We start from the raw sequence: 11,467 nt of genomic DNA on the forward strand, positions 1-11,467 counted from the left end.
GCGCGCCGCCGCGTACGCGGCCCGCCCCGCCGCACGCGCGTACTCCCCCGCCTCGAACAGCGCGCGGAACTGCGCCGCCGCCCTGCCCGCCTCGCCCTCGCTCGCCATCGCCCCCTCTAACCTCGTACTCGTCCCGCCCCCCGCCCGGCGCGCGGCACGCCCCCTCGCTTATCCGCTTTCGTCTTTCCGGACGAGCTGTAAGCGACATTACAGTGCGGGTGGGGACAGGGATGTGAGAGATCCCTACCTGTGCAACACCAGCTGGGCCCGTAAGGGGCAAAGTCCGGTCCGACTTTCCCTGTGCTCGAAAATAGAATATTTCTGAAGACCTCAAAAATCATCTTTTTGCATACTACGAGCTCGCTTCGCCGCTAGCCTCCTTTGTGAGACTCGGAAAACGTTTTCCCAGAGACCCTCTTTCCAGCTATTGTCAAATCATTTTCAACAGATGAATACAACTAGAGTTATTTTACGTCAAAGAGAAAAAGTGGAGAACAATTTTCAAATGATCTCCAAAATGCTCTTCAAATTGGTGGAGAACGTCTCCAAACCGAAGTAGATTCTCTCTATTTCTCTCTACGTGAAGAGAACCTACTACATTCGTAGAATCCAGAACATCGAAGAGACGTTCTACGACTTCTTAAGAAGAAAGTCACGGCGAAGCTGTGAGAAGGTACGGCTGTGGGGGGGAAGGGGCGTGTGCGGTAGGGAGTGCACGGCGAAGCTGTGAGAAGGTACGGCTGTGGGGCTGGGGGGTGGGAGTGCCAATAATGAGTGCGCGGAATGGATGAGGAAGTTGAAGCGGATGGCGTATATGTTGGTGTTGACGGGGCAAATAGGGTCGGATGAGGGCGGGGGACGGGCTGTTCAAGTATTAGAAAGTTTCATGTTCAGCTGCAAGACTGACGTGCTTTCTCTCTCAGAATAATTAATTCATGGCTAGCAATTGATGCTTGCACCAATGTTCTCTATGTGTTCTATGTCTCCCAACACCTTGAACACACTGGCTGACGACAAAAACTACACCACTGTACCATTTTTGAACCTCCTTTCTTTTGGAACTTCCTGTTCCGAAACGTTATTATTTCAGAGTACGAGCATAGACTGCAGTAGGTAGCTCGGACTTTAACCTTTTCATGCGAAAGGTGACTATTAAGCCGGCGACGTGCATCTGCAAGGCGGTTATACTTCTTAACTACCGATGTGGGATAGATGGCTCTTAAAACTGCAGTTTGTGCTTCGCGCAAAGCTCGGTTCCCTGACTATAAGGCTCTGGCAGCGACTACCATTACCATACGAGCCAACACAAGTTTTTTGTTCAACCTTGTACTCTGCCGCAAGGCCTTGCGCAAATTCTCGAAACGTTTCACATCCGGTTACAGTATGGAGGAGATTTTTATACCCTTCACCACTAGATTACTCCTTCATTACAGAAGGAAGCTTCTATTCATCCCTTGCAATTCCAAGGCGATTAACTACGGCTGCGTTAGCAACCTGAGCACATAAAAGCCGTCCTATAATGCTGACAATAGGATGTTCGCTGGTGTTATTGTATGCTAGGGTTGTAAGGGCCCTGCTAAACTCGTCTACACCGCCTTTTAAGGCGTTCCAATATACAAGCAATATGGGGCTTATCGTTCTTGAAATACAATTGCGCGGAGGCGACGGCGCCACCGCTGCCGCCCCGGCGTACAGTGATCTCGGGTGTAAGCGCCAGCACAACCGTAAGGAGTTGTATTTACAGCTTGTGGCCGGTGCGGAGAACAGTAATACTCCACCGGCTACACGTGTGTAATCCGTACGGTTATAAGTAGTAATTAGTAGTTGATGGCACAAATTTATTAATTATGTACAGTAGCTGGTATACAGTAAGTAACAGTTACTGTAACGGGACAGGTGTCCTGGCGTCCCACTTAGAGGTTAAGACCGGGGACACCTGTCCCGTCCCAGTAAAGAGGGGCAGACTCGCCTCCCTTTCCTTTACGGCTAAGTGCTAACACCGTTCCGGTTTTCCTTTAGCTCGGGCTTCTAACCCGTGACCGGCCATCCGGTTATAACACCACTGACCGGCTGCGCGTCACCGGCCACGTGAGCCTTCCCTCTTTTCGAGTCCTTCCGTACGGTTTTTATCTACGCGTGGGTAACCCAGCGTCGCCCGCTCCCTCACCTCTAACCCCCCTCGTTCCGAGTGGTCGGGACGAAGGTACTTATACCACAATTCTGCTCGGAGGAAGGGGGCCGTGTTGTCGGACCCTGTCCTTGTAGGCCCGGCAGAGACTATAAAATAACGCCCAAGTATGCATATCAGATGCATGACTGGCGGATAGTTTACTGTTGTATTCTGCTGGAATAAAATGGGCTTCCCTTCCTACCCAAGCAAATGCACTCACACGCACTGCGTCCATGAACATGAGGTAATAGTTTCGTAGTTGTTCCGAAATATGCAAAAGAACTGCATATATCACCTCACCCACTCCCCCACTGCTACCCTTCGCCACTATGAATAGAACTTTACATATGGCGAGGGTAGCAGCGTGATGAATACATTGAAACCGATAGGCAGTCCTGGGCACAAGTTCACGATAGTACTATCCACGCCCTCGATCCTGCCAATATTCTTTAAGATAGAGAAAGTGGCAATCCTTTCTCTTATATCTTTAGCATTGCGAATTGTGTTTGGAGTGGTCATAGTCTTAACCTCAATTGAGGCCACGTGTGCTTCAAAATTGTCCGAATAGCCCAGAATCCCATCTGGGCTATCGGCCATCATGTCAGAGCTTGGTGAACCTATTAGGCCTACAGTGCTGATATACTCTACTGTGTATGAGTCCCTCTCACAGTAATTTATCCCTTCCTCTGTATTGTGCCCATATATGGGCAGAAATGCCTAAAACGGGCAGTGGAATTGGCAAAAAGCTTAGTTAAGATCAGAAACATCTGTACAAATGGTAAAGACGGTGGTTTGAACCGTTTCTGAAAGTCTCATGCCCCATAAATAGGTCAATTATGAAATAAATAACATTTACCTTCCAACAGTAAGCATGCACGTGTAATTTCCACAATTTTTCCAGATCAGATTGGCTCTTGCTGGCTCTTCCATGCGATCTCGAAGTCCATTGTCACATCTCTCCGAAGGCTTTGGACTGAGAGAAGTCCTAGTCAACTTTGTCTTTGTGGTTTCTTTGAGCCAAAATGTCGTCATCTGATCACGAGACAGAAGACATGCATTCCAGCGATGACGACATGCCCTTAACAGTTCTTGTCAGACATGACAAAGGACTGTATTCGCATGCACTATCTAATGTTGCAAGCACCACTGAAGATGGCGCGGTCTCTGAAGAGGACTGTGATTTGTCACAGCGACCGCTTCGCGAACCTCGTAAACAGCCACCGTTCCCATCAGTGATTCCATCTTTTGAACCATTGGAATTCCCTGATACCAGAATACAAGAATGTGGCAACCTAAACTTCGTGACAGAGAGCTTAAAACTACAGCCATGTCAGTCTTTCAGCGATTCTTTTCTGACAAAATTCTTGAACAGATTGTTATGAATACCAACAGATACGCAGAAATCAAACAAGCAGATGCACCTAACAAAAGACCTTGGTCACCAATCGGTCTTAAGGATTTAAAGGCTTTTATTGGCATACTTCTTTACATGGGCCTGCATAAAGAGAGAAGAATAGACGACTATTGGTGCCGTGATGAAGACACACCAACCTATCCAGTAACACAAATAATGTCGCTGCAGCGCTTTGAACAAATTAAGCGCTTCTTGCATGTTTGTGACCCCACCACAGACAATGGCAAGTCTTTTTTCTTTAACAAGGTAGAGCCTTTGTTCACACATGTCAGGGAAGCATCAAAGGCTTTGTGGACACCAGGGTGCCGTGTTTCTGTAGATGAAATGATGATCACCTGTATGGGACGCTGTTCAGAGACAGTCCGTATTAAGAAGAAGCCAATTGGACAAGGGTTTAAGATATGGGCTCTCTGCGAAAGAGGATATGTGTACGAGTTCTTTCCCCATTCCAACGAATACAAATGGAAAGAAATGGAAGCCTACAAAGGAAAGGTTATGCACTCATCTGCTGTGGTGGCACGACTAGTGGAAAGTCTTCGTGGTAATAACGATGACAACCCTGTTATGTACCAAGTCTACATGGACAACCTGTTCACAAGTGTGGCTCTGTTTAAGATGTTAAGATGTAAGAACGTCGGATGTGCAGGAACGACAAGAGCAAATACTTCAGGCTTCCCTGCCGCTCTCAAGGTAAGAGGTGTACTTAGTTCTAAAATGAAATGGGACACTATTGGGTCACTTGTGACCGACGACGTGAACTGTATTTGTTGGATTGATAATGGAGCTGTTTTGATGTTGTCAACTATTCATCCAGTTGGTCCTGGTTACAGTGTTGTGAGAAACCGGAGAAGGCCAAGGGAGACCGCAACCAATGCAAAAAAGGTGAGAAAAGTTTTTGGTTCTAGTGCTCGAAAGGAACTGGCTATCTCACTAGTTGTTGATGACAACAATCATCATATGGGTGGCGTTGATATCGCAGACCAGCTTCGATCTAACTACGGTTGTCATTTACGTGGTGTGAGGACCTGGCTTCCTCTCTTTTATTGGTTGCTAGATACATCTGTGTCTAATTCGTTTACTGCTATTCGAAAGCATGACCGTGAGAGTTGGAGCAGCAAGTCAGCTCACAAAGCTTTTCGACGTGAAATTACTTGGAGCCTTATGAAGTCTACGATAGTTGAGAGTCCAAGAAGTACCACGGTTTCAGTTTGTAATCCTTTGAAGAGGCGTCGTATGAGCTCTGCAATGGCTCTTGGCGATATGAGATTGTCTACAAATGTACAACACTTGCCAAGATGTATTCTTAATGCTAACAGAAGAAAACGGTGTGTTCTGTGCTCGTTTGGTATGCTGAGGCACAACAAGCCTTCACGCAAAGCTCCAAAGACATTTGTCTACTGCACCAGCTGTGAAAGGTACACCTTTCTTTGTGTTGGCTCCGAGAGGAACTGTTTTGAAGCTTATCACACTGTCGGTGACCCCGTTAGTTATGTCATGGATCGCCAGTACTAGTGTGAGGGAAGAGACTGCTGGAGATCAATCAATATGAAAGCAGTGAGGTGGGAAATGAGGTCTGAACCCTAGGTTTTTGCATGCATTAAATCGATTGGTGGATGACTTTTGGCTTATTTGGCAACAGATTTGGAGATATTGGAAACGCAAGCTTCGTAACGGCAGGACGAACTCATTTGCCCGGCCATAGGATAAATAATTTTAATTTTTTTGTGCCCATATGTGGGCACAACTTGCTACGGAGGAAGGGATAGACTGACCTACAGTGATATTTGATGCTCGGTTCGCTTTGAAAATTGTGGTAAGGCCCTCAACACCTGCATCTCATTCAGGGTACCTTCTTTCATCCCTGCAGTAGCAACCAGAGGCTTCATTGCCCAGGACTCTAAAGAGGCTTTTAAAAGCTCCTTTTTCAGCTTGACCGCCTTGTTATTGTACAGTGTCATCTCATTCTCAGGTGCCAAATTCCGAACAGGCAAAAATATCTCCCCTCGACGAACGCAGTTCTGATGTTCGATACATCTAGATATCAGTTCGGTCTTGTGCAAAGAAACTCGCTCCTGCCTGCCTACAGCGTTCTATGAAGAAAGTATCTCCTCCTTGCGCATTTGGGCTAAACTACTGGTTGTTGCTGACATGAAGCGTTCAGCTGTGCAGATCGTGATCTCAACTTCTGTATCACGATTGGAAATTCCAAGAGTTGCCGCCATGCCCTTCCATTTTTATCATCAACTCTTCCTCAAGCCTTTTGATGTCATTTGTGAGAGGTTGTGTTCCAGCCCGTAGTGTGGCGCCACGGAGTAGGTAAGATAGACCAGATATACTCGAAGTATAGTTCCGGGCAATAGCGCCAATAAAGTTGCTGGCAGTTCTTGACGTAAATTTAAATGCCCTGGCCAAGAACCACCTTGGGTCTTCTGCCTGAAACACTGTGTATTGGCACAGCCTCTCCAGTAACTGCACAACTTTAAGTACAGCAATATTTGATAGTGACTTTCCTGCGTCGATGGATTACGCAAAAAGTATCCTCCAACCCCTCTCCCCGTCCTCTTCCCGCCCGCCCCCACCCGAAATGGCCCCTCCTCCCTCGCCTCCTCCCAGCTCCCCGCTCCTTCTTCATCCCTTCCCACACTCAATTTTATTGTGCTTGCGGGCGGCGCGATACTCAAGCGCGTCTTCAACATGGTCGAGGAGAGCAAGTCCGTGGAGGCCTTCACGTCGGCCGCTCTACTCACCGTCTAGGGAACCGCCTTGCTGACAGAGGAGTATATTACGTAGGAGCCAAAACTACTTGTTTAATGTCGGAGGAGGCGTGTTTGCTCCCAATCCCTTAGCCAGAATCAGCAAGATCATTTCCATGAATTGTTCATGCCGCGTGCTTTGCGCCTCCCGTCGATGTCTATCTTCCTCCCTGCGCTCTCTGTCCTCCTGGCGCTCTCGGTCTTTTTGCTTTTGCTCTTCGCTCCTGCGCTGATGCTCCTGAAGCATAGAAAGTTTAAAGATAGAGATGAGATCCTCCCCCTCATTACCCACCTCCCTTTTGGACGCAATTTTCTTTCTCGCAAGGGGCCGGGGCGAGAGAGATCTAATATTACGAGACAAATGGCCTGGGGGACTTATGAGACTTGAACTGTAACCCCCTGGACCTATCAGTGCAGAGCTAGAGTTTTCTGGTAGAATAACTGCGCCATTTTTCCCTTGCTCTTCGTCGCCGCTTTCCGAACCTTCCCTTTCCATTTCGGTTAGAAAAACCGGGGCCAGGTCCCTCTGCATAGACTTATTGGGAATACACCCTTCTACAGCGTCCTCCGCGAATTGTCCGTCTCCTTGATCCGCCCGTTCTGTCATCTTGTACCGGATATGCTTTGCTTTGCGCACGTCTGGGGGCATAAGAGGGTCTCCTGTTGGCATTTTCTTGCGGTGCAAGGATGCAAATTTTCTCTTTAAAGAATCGAGGGTACTCTGGCATGCTGGGTATCGTTGCTCATGAAGCCGCAGCACATGATCCCATTCTTCCTTGCACGAAGGCAGGTGTTGATCTAAAACTTTTAAAAGGCTGTCGATTTCCTGCTGCAAAAAACCGCTTCCTCGTCCTCCTATGGGTGATGATGTCACATCACGAGATGCTGTCTTTCTCCTTCGTATGATATTTTTCCTGGCACCCGGTATGGGACGAATTGAGTTTTGGGAAACGCGATGTCGGGCGGCGGGAGCACGCACATGTCGGGCACCAACGTAGTTTGGTGTTATTTCCGGATCTCCTACCATCTGAGCACCATACCTCGCGAGACCTCGTATCGTCGGCGGAAGAGACGTCCGAGAGCTGGCTGGAGATGCATCAATCTCATAATGCTGCGGCGGCGGACTAGAGTCAGGTTGGTAAGACTCGACTTGTGCGTGCGGTAGAGTGTGGCGCGGGGCGGCGGTTTCCATTTCTTGTTCCGGCAGAGATCGGTGAACTTCGAGCGTTGGGTCCAGAGAACTGGACTTATGCGCAGCGTGGAATGGATGGAGATCGGCGGGAGTTCGTAGCGGTTGAGCTGTCGACGAGGGTGCGGGGTGGGAATGCTTTTTTCGCGATCCCTTGTGATGAAACACACCATCCATCACGATCTCCTGGGTGCCTTCGTCGGATGAGGATTGGTCTTCCAGGTCGACTTTGTCATGGCTGGCCATGGTGGCTGGGTTTTAGATGCCGAGTCTCGTCACCCTTATCGTGGGCGACGCTCTCTCAGAAGAATACAAAAGCGCGGGTCGCACGCACGCGCATTTTGCCATTTGTGCGCTACACATTTAACCTAGGCATGGGGTCGCCCGTCCGAGAAAACGGCGCTTTGTGTGTACACAACGCGCCGTTTGTGTATCAGAAAACTCCGATTTGGTCAACACAATTTGCGATTTTAGGATTTCAGGAAGCGCCCAGTACTGTACACCGTTACTGTAAAGTTTTACATTCAAACTCTTTCGCATTCCTCCCCACTTGCGGCGCGCAATGCGCATCACGGAGCCCATTTGTCACCACTACAGGGGGTTGCCCTAAAGTTCGGACAGTTTCACAAAAATTTAAATTTAAAGTACAAAATATTGTGCTCTCGCATCGTAACTTCAGCAGTTACTCCTAAGCGATGTGACGAACACAGCCACGTTTGATTGGTCGCGATTGATCAACTTTCGCCGTATTTGTGAGAGCGCCTGGGGAAGCGTCTAAGAGGCCTTTCTTCAGCCAGAGGTGTCTTAAAATCCGGACGGCTTATCATATAGAATCATTCAAATTTCCTATTTGGGAAGCCGGGAGGGTGGGGGGGGTTGAGCCCACAGTTATGGCACCGTCGGGAAATATGCACCAACATTCTTCGCCATGTACAAGGTCCTCTTCTTTGCGGCGGCGCGACGCTCCTTCAGTGTGCGACGGGGCATGGCCATGCACTGAGCAAGCGGGATTTTGTTGATCAGCGCCCTTCGCATGTCATCCTTCATTTCCCTCCCTTTGCGCGCCTGCTCTTTTGCAATGGTCTTTGCTCTGGCCTTTTCCACCCCGGCCTTCCTCTTCCTTTCCTCTTCGGCCCTTTTTGTGCATAAGCAACGTCCTGCGCCTGCACCTTTTCCAAAACTGCAGAACTGGTTACTGCCAGACCGACTTGTGTGTCAACAAAGCCTCTGCGGAGTGTCGTCTGTTGAATCTCCAAGCCACCCCTGATCATAGTTCGTTTCTCTTCAAGCTTCTGGGTCAGTTCTGTCACGGACAAGGGCCTCGCGTTTTCGTCACTGGTCGCTGGAAGTGGGCGTTGCAAGAGAACTAGCGGATTTATTGGCCAGATTCCAGCTCGTCTGAACGCTGCCTCTATGTTCCCTTTTGTGAACGAACTTTGCATGGCCTGCGTGAGAAAGAGAGCAAAGTCAAATTGGTCGTAAACCATGGACTTGTTGCTGCTTGCCACTGAGTAGATGAGATCATTCAAGATGCTTTTGAATGGGGAAAACACGCCAACGTCCAGGGGCTGTGTTGTGCCGCTTGTGTGTGCTGGCAAGCAGTAAGCAATCACACCGCCCTCCTTGAGAGTGAGGAGGACCTTGAAGCCAAGATGACTGCGGTACCCATCGTAGATGAGCAAGACCTTTCGATCGCCGGTCGTGAGATCCTTAACGCTTTTGACAAAATGGGCCCATTCGAGAAAGTTTGTCTTGTCACATCCTGCAACATCTGGGCGTACTGTGAGCAGAGCATGGCGTGGGAGGCAATCCGCGATTGTCTCAGTGAAATCTTTGCCGTTCTTCTTTATCGTTCTCGTCCGTAGACCGGTGCCTTTAAACACAAACATATTTGTGCCAATGCTTCCATCCGCGCAAATGGACGCCATTAACGTTAATGGATCGACATGGAGAAAATGCGGACCGGGTGCTGTCCACGGATGCCAGCGCGCGTGTACGTCTTCTTTGTTGTGGTGCCAGCCACATCTTTTCCAGGCGTTAAGCCGGCCTCGTTCATGTTGTAGACACGGCGCGCATCAAATCCCCATCTCTCAAAAAGGTCTTCCAGTGCCGCTCCATGCGTTGTGAGGGTCTCGCCATTGCACGCCTTATACCTCACAGCCTCCTGCTTTGATGCTCTGCCAAATGTATTCTCTCCGTTATGTCGAGCATTGAATCCTCGAACCCACTTCTTTCCTGGGACTCCGTCTTAAAAATTCGCGCGTCGTTCTCCAGGCATTTGTTTCACAAGCTCGTTCACAGCCTCGACGAGGTCCGTTTGATTCAGAGGACAGCCCATGTCTGAAAAATATTGGAGCCAGTCGACCAGGGTCTGCTCCTCTTCTGCCGCTAAATCTGGATGACGCCCTGAGCGTTTGCTTGCTACTCGATCCGATTTTTTTGCTTCGCAACGCGATCATGCAGAGTTGATTTAGGAATGTGTGCTTCTGCGGCTACCTTACGCAAACTGATAGCGCCTTGGATGCATAGTTGGACCGCTTTGGCTTCGCGTCGGTCCTTTCTCACGTCTCGTCGAACACGTTTCTCCATCGCGTGCTGATGCCCTTATTGAAATGCACACACACACACACACCATGGCGACGAAGAAGACGTCGTTCCCCCGCTCCCCACGGTCTCCGCACCCGCTCCTGGCCGCCGCGGTCGCGCCATGCCCGGACGCGTATGGCGGTAGCAACCTGAGCATGTCTCTCGAAAATTCGCGAGAGAAAACGCCTTCGCTTTCGGCTTTGCGCGCGACCCCGACTTCAGCCGCGCGTGCGACGCCCCCCTTCCCTTCTCGCCCTGCTCCACCCGTCCAAGCCTCCCCTGCTTACGACCCTTCGCCCGCTCAACCCTGGGTCACCGTCGCCACCGCCCCACCCCAACGCCCGCCTCGTTTCTCCTCTCCTGCCGTCCCGCCCCACGCGGCGCGCGCCGCGCCGTTTTCCCCTCTCGTTTAGCTTCATGCATCTTCCACGCCCGTGTTTGTTGCGCCATGCCCTCTCAATCTGCCACGTGTCCCGGCATGCGCCGGATCTACCATCCTAACCCTTGCCGCAGCCCGCGCGGCCCTGGCGGTCCCTGCGTCAGTCTCGAGTGCCACACTCGCTGAGGCGCACTCGCTTGTCCGCACGGTGGGCAACGCCATTCGACTTGATCCCCACACAGGCGAACCGGTTGCTCCGCCCCCCGCAATCACCGCGTACGGTATCGCGCCTGACGCCTAGCTCGCTGCCTTCCCTTCCTTCGCTGCTGCCCAGTCCGCCCTGCTCCGTGGCGCCCACCTCGCTGGCACTGCTCTTCCTCCCCACGTCATCGTCCCTGGAGTGGGCCGCTGGACTTACATCTACCTGCTCGCTTCTCACACCCCGCTCTTCATTCGCATCCTTTCCCACCTCCGCCTCGTCTATGAGGATCTCGACGTCCAAACTGCGCCTCTCCCTCCAACCGCTTCTGCCCTTGACACTTCCGCTGCTGCAGGTGTTGTCTGCCGCCTACGTCGCGAGGCGCTCCCCCTCCTCGACACCCGCACTCCCACCTCCGTGTCCCTACCCGTCCGTCAGGCTATGGCCATCACGCTCCAAGCTCAAGCTCGCGCGATCGCCCCTCGCCCGGGGCCCCACCCGGCGTCCCGCTCTACTCCACCAGGCCCTTCTAGTCGCGCGACGCACCCCGCCCCCCCGCCCCACTGCTCCTTTGCCCCCCCCGCCACCCACCAATGGCCCTGTTGCTGCTCTTGCCGCCGTTGCGCCTGCCAGGGCCTCCACCCCCACGTCGCCTACCGCTCTACCCATCGCGTTTTCCCATCCGCCTGCCGCTGGGCCTCACGCTCCGCCCATTGCGATCCCTGTTCCTAAAGTCCCCTCTCTCGCTGACACTGTCCCTACCGCCGTCGTTAATCG

Source organism: Chondrus crispus, genomic scaffold, assembly GCF_000350225.1.
Source record: "Chondrus crispus Stackhouse genomic scaffold, scaffold_318, whole genome shotgun sequence".
NCBI classification, from domain to species: Eukaryota; Rhodophyta; class Florideophyceae; order Gigartinales; family Gigartinaceae; genus Chondrus; species Chondrus crispus.